The sequence below is a fragment of the Peromyscus leucopus genome, chromosome 4, assembly GCF_004664715.2.
Source record: "Peromyscus leucopus breed LL Stock chromosome 4, UCI_PerLeu_2.1, whole genome shotgun sequence".
NCBI classification, from domain to species: Eukaryota; Metazoa; Chordata; class Mammalia; order Rodentia; family Cricetidae; genus Peromyscus; species Peromyscus leucopus.
This window is the reverse complement of record NC_051066.1, coordinates 65,404,323-65,418,594: the sequence shown is the minus strand read 5'-3', so window position 1 is coordinate 65,418,594 and position 14,272 is coordinate 65,404,323.

The following is a 14,272-nucleotide window of genomic DNA, read 5'->3' as shown; positions in this document are numbered from 1 at the left end:
GTTTTTTTGGGGGTCTAGTCTGTTTGGTGTTCTATAGGCTTCTTGTATCTTCATAGGCATGTCCTTCTTTAAGTTGGGAAAGTTTTCTTCTATAATTTTGTTGAATATATTTTCTGTGCCTTTGAGTTGGTGTACTTCACCTTCTTCTATCCCTATAATTCGTAGGTTTGGTCTTTTCATGGTGTCCCAAATTTCTTGGACATTTTGGTTCATGACTTTGTTGGCTTTAGTGTTTCCTTCGACTGATGAAACTATTTCTTCTACTGTGTCTTCAATGCCAGAAATCCTCTCTTCCATCTCTTGCATTCTGTTGGTTATACTTGCATCTGAAGTTCCTGATCTTTTACTCAGGTTTTCTATTTCCAGCATTCCCTCTGTTTGTGTCTTCTTTATTTTTTCTATTTCCCTTTTCAGATCTTGGACTGTTTCCTTTGTTTGTTTCATTGCTTTTTCATGATTTTCTTTCAGTGCTTTATTGTTTTCTTCCAGGACTTTATTGTTTTCTTGGAGGGCTTTATTGTTTTCTTCTAATTTGTTTGCCCTTTCCTCTAGTTGTTTACAGCGTTCTTCCAATTTTCATGTCTTTTCCTCTACACAAGCCTCTACCTTCTTCATGAAGTTACTCATAAGGCTACTTTCTTCTGCTTCTTCCAATTTTTGGTGTTCAGGTCTAGATGTTGGAAGCAAGCTAGGTTCTGGTGATGCTGTATTGCTCTTCATTTTGTTGTATGTACTTCTTCCTTGACGTCTGCCCATCTCCTTGAGGTTCCTTCTTAGTCTTATCAGTGTACTTGTTTCAGAAAGAGCTGACAGATTCAGGAATACTCTCTCTCTTGTCCAAAAGGGAGTTCTCTTGTTCAACTCTGGTCCAGAGGGGAAGTCAGGGGCAGGATGGGAGCTGGGGGCCGGTCTCTAAGTTTCAGGAAGTGGTTGGGGTCTTGGGCAGATGGGCATGGGGGCAGGGTGCGGAGGTTGCAGGGTCTGCCGGGGGCTTGGAAAAGGGGATCCCTCCCGGTGGGGCTAGAAGGGGACCTGCCCGGTGGCCAGAACCTAGGTCCAAGTTGGGCAGGTCTTCCTGGAGTGGCTGGTGCCCAGGGATGGGGTCCGGGTTGGACCAGGATACTCACCTCTGGTCCAGAAGGGAAGTAGGGGGCAGGATGGGAGCTGGGGGCCGGTCTCTAAGTCTCAGGAAGTGGCTGGGGTCTCCGGCAGATGGGCGTGGGGGCAGGGCGCGGAGATTGCAGGGGCTGCCGGGGGGGGGGGAGTTGGAAAGGGAATCCCTCCTGGTGGGGCTAGAAGGGGACCTGCCCGGTGGCCAGAATCTGGGGCCAAGTTGGGCGGGTCTTCCCGGAGTGGCTGGTGCCCAGGGATGAGGTCAGGGTTGGATCTGGATACTCACCTCTGGTCCAGAAGGGAAGTTGGGGGCAGGATGGGAGCTGGGGGCCAGTCTCTAAATCTCAGAAAGTGGCTGGGGTCTCGGCAGATGGGCGTGGGGGCCAGGCACGGAGATTGCAGGGGCTGCCAGGGGGCTTGGAAAAGGGGATTCCTCCCGGTGGGCCTAGAAGGGGACCTGCCCGGTGGCCATAGCCTGGGGCCAAGTTGGGCAGGTCTTCCCAGAGTGGCTGGTACCCAGGGATGGAGTCCGGGTTGGACCCGGATACTCACTTCTGGTCCAGAAGCTTAGATAGACAATTTAAGCTTTTATGTCTCTCAACATTTATAAACTTTACATTTCTTTTCTGATTTTTCTTTTTTTTGAATTTGGTAACAAAGAAAATGGTAGAACTATAACTATCTATTATTCAACCCCATCAGAGACCTGAGAAGGATAAACCATTGTCTGAAAAAATAGCAGTAACTTCCAAAATGATAGAAATGACAGAGACAGCTGGTTGTCTGGACAGTCAACCAAGGTTCCTCTGCAACTTTGGAGCATCCGTTTTCTTCCTACATTCCTAGAATATCTGACAGACTTTTCCATGAAGCAGAAATTTTGAAGGACTGGAATACTTTGTTTGGGCAAAATTCAGCAGTTAACTTCCTTTGTGTCCTGCTTGTCCAATTTGGACAGTGTATTGTCTTCAGTCAGAGAAATAGACATTTCTTATCCAGTGGTTAGCTTTGCCACATTGAAGCAAACTCCATATAGAGGCTCTTTGGTGTCCATCATCTCCTTTGAAGTAGATTGGTGCTGCCAGGAGTAGACATATCTCACTGTCATGAAAAGCCTTGTGTTATTAAAACATCTTAAATGCCATATTCTATAGATTTCTAAAGTGTATAAAGACTACCTACCTATCTAAAATATATCTCCATTTAACTTTGAAAGCGTACATGAGGCTAAATAAGTCTTATTTCTGTAATTAATTAAACTAGTACCTAACATGACTACAAATTTGCTTGTTATATGTGATGAAATACCAACCTGCATTTCCTAATTATCCTAAACAGTTTGTAATAGTAGCTTTCAAGGAATAGAACTTTACATTTATAAATAAGTTACATAGGTACAATACATTAAACAAGAGTAGAAGCATGTATAGAGTACGTTGTAGCAAAACTAACCTTAAATTTGTATCAATATAAAAAATCCATACCAATGGAAACTAGTTGAGACTAGTAGTTGCTTTTTAGTTTAAAAATAGATTTAGCAATCTACCCTTTTATCTTATCATTCTTATATCTTCTCTTTTTTCTTTTCACAAAGAGATCCTTGAATCTAACCTCCTTTGCTTAGTTTTTCCCTTGTCCATGATAACTTGCAAGCAACCCCCTAAACTATGACAAACACCCATTACCCACTGAATGACCAAAAACCACCAACTCCACCTCTTGGGATTGTGTGTGCCATGTTCTTAAAATTACTTCATGTTATTTTGGGGTGACAGCATATTTAGTGGACCCTGGAAACTTTGGAATAAGTATCAATCTGTGGGAGAGCTAGCTGTATCATTTGTTGTCCAGTCTCTGTGTGATGGGGAAGTACAGAGCTTAACTGACATCCTGGCTAGAGTAGTCTGTGAGGCTGGACCATCTCAGCTAACTTCTTTGAAGCTGTCCTGAGCAGTTTGTAATCCAAACTGATCTTTAAGTGGTGTGTTTCAGCTTAATCATGAAAACAGTCCAGGTGGTTTCCTTACCATAGACCATTTGGTTTCATTTTTGCAGGGCTCCATTATCTTTTTGGCTACCTCAAAGGTCAGTGCCAGAAATGGCCATGGTTCACTGTAAAAAACTTAAACATTTTAAATACCATATTCAGCAGATCTCTGAAAGGTTAAAGGACCACAATCTATTAAGTATACCCATGGTACACAAATTTATTCCTAATTACCGTCTTCAGACTCAAACTCCAAAACACATACAGGAAGCTAGATGAGGCTTATTTCTAGAATTAGTTAGTATCTGTATGACTAGTAAATCCAGACAAAAAGTTTATTTAAGTATAATGATCTTATAGATTTTGAGATAATATTTATATCTTAAGAAAAGTTTTAAAGAGTCAAAATAAAACCAAACCATTATGAAATTAATGGCAATAGAATAGTCCCTTAATTTTGGTTTTCTTCTGTCCCATGCCAGCTGGCTTTTTTTACATGAGATGGAGAATTTCGATTTACCTTTGACAAGCATGCTTGGGTTTAGAGAAGAAAAGAGTGACGCTCCAACTCCAAAGCCAGCCTTGATTTTTAATTGAATAGAAACCATAAAAGGACTATTTTCCTTTTATGTCTGTATAGAGCTTCAAAAACAAGTATTTGGGAGATTTATGAAATTCCACAATGTGGGAGATGTGCTATACTACTAGGCCAATTCACTGTTTTTCTTGGGATATTTTCTCTTGATGATTCATCCCTTTTCTTCTGATATCTCATTGTCCAGTGGTATTTAGATTCCTTAAGTTGAATGTTTTTATTCTCCTGGGAAGACAAAAACAAATCCTTGTCCCAACCTTAACTTTGAGTTTCTTTCGTCCTTCCTTCCTTCCTTCCTTCCTTCCTTCCTTCCTTCCTTCCTTCCTTCCTTCCTTTCATTCCTTTCTTTCTTTCTTTCTTTTTTTTGCAGGTTATATATTTGCTAAGGCATTTTTTTGCAACAGAAAAAATATTATCTTTTAATTGAATTTTTACCTTTTTCATATCCAATCAAATGGAAGGCATTTGTTCATCTTATAAGTTAGTTTGGATTGAATGGCCAAGCTGTTTGATGAACTATCACCTCTCCTAATCAAGAGGTTTGTCCTCTTCAAAATCTTTATCAATCTTGATGGTATCCATAACTTTTCTTCTCCTGTGGAAACAAAAGCAAAACCTTACCCAGTGAAAACCATATCCTAGTTCCCATTCTGAGATCAACTCCTCTTTAAAATATACAGTCTGATTTAATTCCACAGTTTTTCTACTATCCAGTGTCTCTCCATATTCATAAACATTTAAACATTTCAAAGTTAATAAAGCACTGTATAATCTATGTCTGGTGATTTTTTTTACCCCTTATGTTTATTAAGCATATCTTTTCAAGTGTTACTAGGTCTTTCTCTAATTAGTTTTCTTGTAGGATTGTGTGGTATACTTTATGGTGTACTTTGTGGTATACTGTAATATACTTTATGTTTTAATACACAAAAAAACTATTTAATTTTACTAGAGACATATGCTAGAGCATAGTCATTCTTAATTTGTACAGGTATCCCAATAATGGCTATAACTTCTAAATAAATGAGTAATCAGCTTTTTCAGAACTTGAAGCAGTTGCCCATTGAAATCCCAAATATGTATCTATGGTATAATGGACATATTTTGATTTTCCAAGCTTTGCAAAATGAAACACATTCATTTGCTAAATATCATTTCTTTGTGTACCTTTTGGGTTATTTCATGCAGGTAATGGAGTTTGGTTATACAAAGAAGTAGGACATTTCTTTATAATTTCCTTGACTTGTTCTTAAGAGATATAAAAAAATCTTTCTCCAAAACTTTGTTATCAATATGGTGCTCCTTATGAAATTCTGAGGTTTCTAACACATTTCCTATCAATAGCTGATCAATTTTACCATTACTTTTTGCCATAGGGCCTGGTAGACCAGTATGAAATCTTATATGTATTATATATAAGAGATGATTTCTATTTCTGATTAATTGTTGTAACTGAATAAATAACAAAGTTAATTCTGGATTATTCTGAATAAATTCATCAGTTTCAATATGTAAAACAACTCTTTCTGCATATTGAGAGTTAGTAGCTATATTAAGAAGTTCTGGAAAATCTAATAATACCACAAGAATAGCATGTAATTCTGATTTTGAACTGAACTGTAAAGGCTTTAAACCACTTTAATTATTTTTCCTGACTTATATCCAGCTTTTGTTGATTTATTTGCATTAGTATAGAATGCAGGGGCTCCAGAAATTGGTGTTCCTCATACAATGTGAGGTATGACCCAATTAGTTCTTTTTATATACTGAAGTCTCTTGCTTTGGGCGTATTTGTTGCTAATCTCCCCTAAAAATTTACTGCAAGCTCTTTGTCAATGTTCATATTCTTCCCATAATGAGTCAATTTCAGCATTAGTAAAAGTTTACCACAATTTCTGCTGTGTCTATTCCTGCTAATTGATGAAGTCTCAATTTTCCTTTCAGAATCAATTCAGAAACTTTTTCTTCATAGCTCTTTTATTGTTTGCTGTTTGTGTGATAAATATATCCATTCTAAAATATTATCTTATTTCTGAACAAGAATTCCTGTAGGTGACTGAGTGAGTATAAGATAGAATGATTAGAATACCATCAAGCTCTGGATCCAGTTGATCCACATGTGCATCCTGTAATTTCTTTTTTACTAGAACTAATTCTCTCTCAGCCTCAGCTGATATTTTTTTGGACTGTTTAAGTCATTATCACCTTGTAAGATTTGGAACAAATTGCTTAGCTCATGAGTGGTGAATCCAATTGTGGACTGTAGCTAGTTTATACCTCCCAGCAATTTTTTCATTAATAGTTTGTAATTGATATCTTCTGATTTGTATTTTCTGTGATTGAATGTTCTATAAACCTATCTTATATCTTAGATAATTAATAGAATCTCTTCTTTGTATTTTTTTCAGAAGCAAGTTGTAATCCCTAACAAGGCAAAATTCTCTTTAATTCATTAGATGTTTTGTTTTAAGGTATCTGTATCTGAATCAGTCAGAAAGATATCATCCATATAACAGTAAATTATAGATTGAAGAAATTGTATACAAATTATTTCAATGATTTTTGTACAAAATATTGGCACAAGGTGGGTCTGTTTAACATTCTTTGTGGAAGAATTTTCCAATGGTACTTTTTAACAGGCTGGGAATTATTAAAAGTAGGCACCGTGAAGGCAAAATTTTCTCTATTCTGTTTGTGTAAAGGTATAGTAAAAAAAGAAGCCTTTTAAATCAATTTCTATAATAGACCACCATTTACATAACAAAGAAAGAAGAGAATTCCAGGTTGTAAAGAGCCCATTGGCTGGATCATTTTACTTATAGCTCTCTGACCTATTGCCATTCTCTATTTTTCTCAGATTTCTTTTTAATGACAAATATAGGAGAATTTCAAGGACTGGTCATTTCTTTAATATGTTGGGCATTTAGCTGCTCCTGTACCAGCTGTTCTAATGCCTATAATTTTTCTGATATCAAAGGCCATTGTTATACCCAGACAGGTTTGCAAGTTAACTATTTTAAAGGGAAGGCTGTTGATATCTTTAAAAGACCAACAGTGGTTATGTTCAATCCTGGTATGTTCAATCTGAACGATCTGTGACTATTCTTGATATTATCTTTTAATATTTCTCTCAGAAGTATTCTTTATTTTATGGTTTGTTTCTGAGATTGAAGAAATGTTAATGTGTCTCTTCCATTGCTGTAAAACAAATCACGTCCCCATAAATTCATTGCTACATTAGCCACATATGGCTTTAATTTCCATACCTGTTTTCCTAACACTATACATTTGACCCACCTCGTACTTTGTTTTACCTGAGTTAGAGTTCCAGTCTCTAGAAGCTGAATATTTACCTCTTGAAGAGGTCAACCTGGACGCCAAGATTTTGGTGAAATTATTGTTACATCTGTTTCTGCATCTATGAAACCTTCAATTAAAATGCCATTTATTTGTATTTTATACTTTGGTCTTTGATCATTTATAGAAGTTTGTCAACATACTGGTATTATGGTCTCTCCTGAATTTTTTGTTTTATCTACTGAAGCTGTTTTGTCCTTTTTCACATTCAGATCAATATGTTTCTTAACATTAGGCATTATGTCTTTTAGTCATTCTGTGGACGAGTATCTACAATGCTGACAGGGAGGGATTGAGCCTTATTTGATAATGAGGCCCTATAGGAGACCCCTAAGGCATTTCCCAATGATAAAGGGTTACCTTGCTTGCCTCTTGTTAATTTGCATTTATTAGTCCAATGACAGACTTTGCCACACCTTCTGCATACTCCTGAAGGCTGGGGCCTGATCAGTCAAGTTTTTATATTTGGCACAGTAATCAAACCACTTTTTAAAGGATTAAATATGAATTGCCAAACTGTTAGTAATTATAATCGACATTATGTCAATCCCAGCTAAGTCAGTTACCCCCTCATCTATTTTTTTCCATTTTCAATCTATCCACTGTAGCACCATTCAGAGTCCCAACTCCCTACCTGCATTGCGATAGTTCCCATTCTTAATGTGGGGAAGATTTTTCTTTTTAATATTTAATATTATTTAACTCACAAGAATTTTCTGGGTGTCTCATCAATCTGCTGACCTTTCAGTTTGCCCACAGCCGCAATGTCAGCAGCGAGCTCAAGATCCATTCCACAATTGTAAGGAGCATATAAGGCCTAGGGTGAACAACCCTGGTCAGGCGTGATAAACAATAGAATGACATAAGTAAACCACAAATGGAGTAGTGATAAGCTATAAGCTATGTGTGGAAGTAAGGATAAGAATAGAAACCTAGCCAGAAAAAGAATATAAAAGATGAAACCTCAGACCCAGCCAACAGAGCTCGTCAGGCCCTCCGGTGAGATGACTCTCCTCCACCAGAGATGTGAGATCCTGTCCCCAGTGCAGACGTGGCTGACATGAGGAAGGTTGACCCAAGATCCAGAGGAACAGACGTCCCGAGTCCGGACCTGTACACCCGGAGAGGTACTCCTGCTTCCATTTGGAAGACAGGATAAGTATTGCTTGTAATCTTATTGTGTGAATAAATGAGTGTTATACCAAGTCTGAATCAAGAGTGATTATTCCTCCCCTGTAACCAGGGTATGTGCTTGCTACAACAATGAACCAGGAGCCACCCTCTAGAGTCTCTTAAAGCTGTGTCAGTGGAAGGAGCAGAGCCTTGTGAGGGAAACGTCCAATTGCTGCACTGCTGGCTGGTGTGGCTTCTCCATTGTTTGGCCATGCTCCATAACACAATGCCAGATGTTGTTTTTCTGTTGGCTTAGCTTAGCAGCTGCACCTGAATCTGATATTTTAACTACTGTCTGCAGCCACGTGGCCCCACTGTCAGTGGCCCACCATTCAGTCTGTGGCCTCGTGGGATTTCTGGTCCTGCCTGCACTGGCTCTCTGCTGCTGCCAAATGTAGGTTTTTACCAAGTCTCTATTGTTCTATTTACCAATAAAGACTACAAAGTCAGATGTTGGGAAGAAAACCTGCTAGCTCAGAGAAGCTGAAAAGCAACCAGCTGACCTTCCTTTATGGCCAGAGACCCAACAAGAGAAGCATATCTCCACTCATCCTGAACAAAAAAGGTTGTAAATATCTAAGTCCTTCCTTACTCCTTCCTGTGTATCTCTGTATACATCTTCCTGGGTCCTGAGTACTTTCTATGACTAATTCCTGTCAAGAAGTTTCTGCCTGGGCCTAGTGAGCCAAGGTTGATTTTATTAATATAGTCTCAGGTTTCATAGTGTGATCAAAATCAAATATCCACAACAGGGTTGGCAGTGGATGGAATGGAAGAATACTGAAAGAGATGATTGGAAAAGGGGGGCATTTTGGGGTCAGATAGAAACCTGGTACAAGGCCAGGTAAATATTACAACAGGATCCTAATAACTTAGTTAAGAACTAGTCCTCAGTTCTTGCTTCTTAAAATGGAGCAGGCAGTTTCTGAGGAAGCCCTGCACAAAGCACCATCAATCTCCAATGCCCCTGACAGCAGGGGTGAGGGAGATAGGACACATCAAACCTGGGCCACTGGGCCAGCCCCCAAAGTCAATAGCTCAAGGCAATAACCAAATAAGGACAGGGCCTGGGACTTCTCCAGACTTGCTCAAAATGGAAAAACTGTAGCCTTAACCAGTCCCTGGAAACCCTAGTAAATTTGAATGTACTGATATGATTGCCAATTGCATCAATCAAATCTGAGATAGCTATCTCTGAAACTCCTCTTAGCTATGCTTAAAAAGAACTTGCAAGCCTCTCTCAAGGTCTCCATTTTGCATTTGTGTCAGATGTGTGACCCCAGCATACTGGTGCCTTACTCTCCAGATAATAAATGCCCTTATTGATTGCATATGTGAATGGTGGTCTTTTGAGGGACTTCTCCAGGACTGTAACAATGATCTCCAGCTAAGACTCCAAGCAATAGTGGATTTGTAGCCTGAACTGACCATCTCCCATGATCAGATTGGTGACTACTTCAATTGTCATCAGAGCCTTCATCCAGTAACTGATAGAAACAGATGCAGAGAGACTCACAGCCAAAGATTAGCCCAAGCTTGGAGAACTCTGCTGAAGATAGAGAGGAAGGATTGTAGGAGCCAGAGGGGTCAAGGACAACATAAAAAATCCCACAGAAACAACTAACCTGACACATAAAATGTCACAGTGTCTGAACCAACAACCAGGGACCTTGCATGGGACCAACTTAGGCCCTCTACACACATGTGACAGTGTGTAGCTTGGTCTACTTGTGGGACTCCTAACAATGGGAGAAAGGACTGTTCCTAACACTTGGGCTGGTCTTGGGAACCTATTCCTCATATTAGATTGCATTTCTCAACTTTAATAAAGGAGGAGGAGCTTATTCTAACTGCAACTTGAAATGCCAAGCTTGTTGATATCCATGGGAGAGCTGCCCCTTTCTGAATAGAAACAGAGGAGGAGTAGATCAAGGCAGGGCAGAGGGAAGGTGGGGGAAGATAATGGGTGGAGAGCAGGGAGGAGAACCTGTGATTGGGATGTAAAATAAATAAATCAATTAAATAAAAAACAAGGAAATCAATTTACAAAAAATAAACAAAAACCTCAGTTGAGTGCAATCTAGTCCCACCATTGTGAGCCTTGCCTTGCTACAAGAGATGACCAGTTGAAACTTTGTATACTGCATTACTATGGGATCCTCTCTAGGATCATCCTCATAGGTTACAGGAAGTGTTTCCCCTAGGTTCAGCCCTCTCTCAAACTCACTTCCTGTATCCCATATCCCCACTCATTAATCCCCCCTGCATCCCCATCCACCCTCATTCCATCAGCAAAATCTATTCTATTTTGCCTCTCCTGGGAGATCTATTTGTAACACTAGAGACCTCCTTTTTTTAACCTAATCTCTTACAGGTGTAGCTTGGTTATCATTTACTTAATGACCAATGTCCATTTATTAATGAATACAAACCATATTTGTCTTTCTGGGTCTGAGTTACCTCACTCAGGATAATTTTTTTTCTAGTTATATCAATTTGCCTAGAAATTTCATGATGTCATTGTTTTTAAAACTGAACAATATTCCATTGTGTAAATGTATCACAATTTCTTTATCCATTCTTTGATGGGCATCTATGTTGTTTCCATAATAGCCATAGTCTGGCTATTATGAATGGAGCTGCTATGAATGTAGTTGAGCAAGTGTTTTTGTGGTGGGATGGAGTACTCTTTGGGTATATTTCCAGCTAGATCTTTGGTAGATCAACTCCCAACTTTCTTCAGAACTGGCCTACTGATTTCCATAGTAGCTGAACACATTTACACTTCCACCAGCAATGGAGGAATGTTCCCCCTTCTTCCATATCCTCACATGAGCTGTCTCTTGTGTTATTGATTTTACCCATGCTGACAGGTATAAGATGGAATCTCAGAGTAATTTTGATTTGCATTTCCCTGATGGTTAAGGATGTTGAATATTTCTTTAATGGTTTCTCAGGCATTTGAGATTTCTGTGCTGTGAATTCTGTTTAGATCTCTATCCCATTTTTTTTTTTAAAAAATTTGGATTACTTGTTTTTGATATCTAGTTTCTTGTATTCTTCATTATTTTGGATATTAGTCCACTATAGTATGAGGCAATGGTAAAATATTTTCCTATTCTGTAAATTGCCTCTTTTTCTGATACCAATGTCCTTTGCCTTACAGAAGCATTTCAGTTTCGTGAGGACCCACTCATTTACTGATTGTTGATCTTTATGCATGCATTATCAGTGTTCTATTCAGGAAGTTGTCTCCTGTGACGATGCATTCAAGGCTATTTCCTACTTTCTCTTCTGCCAGGTTCAGTGTATCTGGTACTATGTTGAGATCTTTGATTCATCTGGACTTGAATTTCGTGCAGGGTGATAGATATCGTTCTATCCACATTCTTCTACATGTAAACAACCAATTTGAACAGCACCATTTGTTGAAGGTTCTGTCTTTTACATTGTATATTTCTGGCTTTTTTTTTAAAAAAAAATCAAGTGTCCATAAGTGTGTAGATTTATGTCTGGGTCTTCAATTTGATTCCATTGATCAATATATCTGTTTTTATGCTAATACTATGCAGTTTTTTATTATTATAATAGTGCAGTACAATTTGAAATCAGGGATTGTGATACCTGCAGTAGTTCTTTTATTGTTTATTATTGTTTTATCTATTCTGTTTTTTTCCATCTGAAGCTGAGAATTGTCCCTTAAAAGTCTTTAAAGAATTGCTGGGGTTTTGATGAAGATTACATTGTATCTGTAGGTTGTTTTGGTAGGAAGGTCATTTGATAGTATATATAAGTGACACTAAAAATGACACCAGGGAACTTCTACAGCTGATAAACACTCTCATCAAAGATACTGGATACAAGATAAACTAAAACATATCATTAGCCCTCATATATGCAAATTATAACAAACTGACAAAAAATTCAAGGAACCAGAACAATTCACAGTAGCCTCAAATAATATAAACTATCTTGAGGTAACTCTTACCAAGCAAGTGAAAGACTTGTATGACAAAAACTTCAGGTCTTTGATGAAAGAAATTGAAGAAGATATCAGAAGATTGAAAGATCTTTCATGCTCATGAATGGTAGGGGTAACAGTAAAATTGGTTTGATATTTCACATTGTTGGCATTCTGATGATTATCTGGGCCTATGCACTCCTTTTATTAGTTCTTAGTTTGTTATGGATAAGGCAGGGAAGAAGAGAAGATCTAGGGGAAGGATGGGTCTAGGGTTCGTATTTGTCTGAGTGGAATGAAGTTGGTTGGACAGAGGGAAATAGAATACTATTACAAGTCGATAGTGTTACAAGTCGATAGTGTGTGTGGAGATAGGTTAAGGTAGAAAAGTTTGGTTTGATATGGGAGAATCTTCTGGTTTAGTAGCTAGGTGAGGAGAATCCTGGCTGAAGTCTAGAGCTTTTTGGCATGGAAATAGGGAAATCCAGGTAGGATTGTGTACTGATTGTGAACCTCGGCTATATCTGGTGGTTGAGGCAGATTTTTAGGAAGCTTAGAAGTTAACTGTGGCACAGGCGATAGTTGTTAGATTAGGATGGAACACAGTGAGTGGTACCCTGAGATAGGATAGAGGACTACTGCTGCACACCTATGGGTGGTCAGAGTAGGCCAGGCTACTGGCTGTGGAAACTAGGCTTGACTTGGCTGGTTGCAGAGAAATGAAGATCAGGTTGCAGTGAGTATTCAGTGCAGCATACAGTGAGTATTCAGACTCTAGAGAAGTCACTGGAGACTGGGTACAGGGTGGGGTAGTTAAAGCTGATCAAAGCAACTTGTGGGTAGGTGCCTGAAGGGTAAGTCCAGGAAGAAGTATAGATATTGGTGGCAGTGCAGTAGGAGGTGGTCAGAGTAAACCTTGCTCTCTCTATGGGACCATTGCTGGATCTGGTGGGTTGAGGAAAAAATGAGAATTGGATTGTATAGATTCACAAGATTAGACCCAGGAGGAGAACATATATTTTCTGTTTCTTTTGAGGATGCATTACACAATTAAATATAAGAAATCACTGGACACATGTGCATATATGCACATATATACTCACAAAGGTGCTAGTAGATTTATGACTGTAGTCATGCTATTATACTCTATATCCAAGAAGTATTCATCATTAATAATTGAGAAATATTCTATAAATTATCTATCATCTACCCTTTTCCCATTTGTATACATGTATGTGTGTGCATGTGAGAGTGTGAGGGTGTGTGTGTATGTGTGTGTGTGTGTGTGTGTGTGTGTGTGTGTGAGTATCAGTCTATAATCATGAATATAAAAAAATAATTAGGAAAAAAGGACTTTATTAATTACTTCATTTTTAATTGACAAAATTTATAGGCATTTATGGCATACAATGTGATATTTTGATATCATTTGGGAGAACATGGATAGTCCTAGAGGACATCGTGCTAAAATTTCTAAAACAGACACTTTTTGCAATAATTTTTCAGTACTTAAATTCTTCAGATAGTTTTGCTTGCTCATAGGCTATCAAATGTATTCATTATTGTTCAAAATATTTTCAGTTTTCACTATAATTTACTTTCCATATGAATTGATGAGAAATGTACTATTTATTTAAAAATATGTAAGAATATTGGTAAAACCTTTGGTTATTAATTTTTTCCTTACATGCAATTCAGATTTTGGCTTGTTGGAATCATTATATGATACAAGAAACTTTAAGTAGAAAGCTTTTGTAGGTGTTTGAATGCAGATGAAAAGGACACAGAGTTGATGTCTTCATATATTTCAATTCTTTATCTTTGAGTGATATTTTTAACCTCAGAAATTTGTGCCCATTGTTGTTTTTTTCCATTTACTACCAAGAAAAGCATCCTGATTAGACATGCTTTTTATCTTATAAATATAATATTTGAAGTTGCTGGATTTAACTAATGTGCAACATACATTTAAATTTCCAAATTCAGTGGAACCTATCACCTGCCAGTGTTGTAACCTAGGTAGGTCTTTGTGACACAGAAGATCCAACCTGGAAGTAAGCACATGGGAACACCTACTTACTGGAGC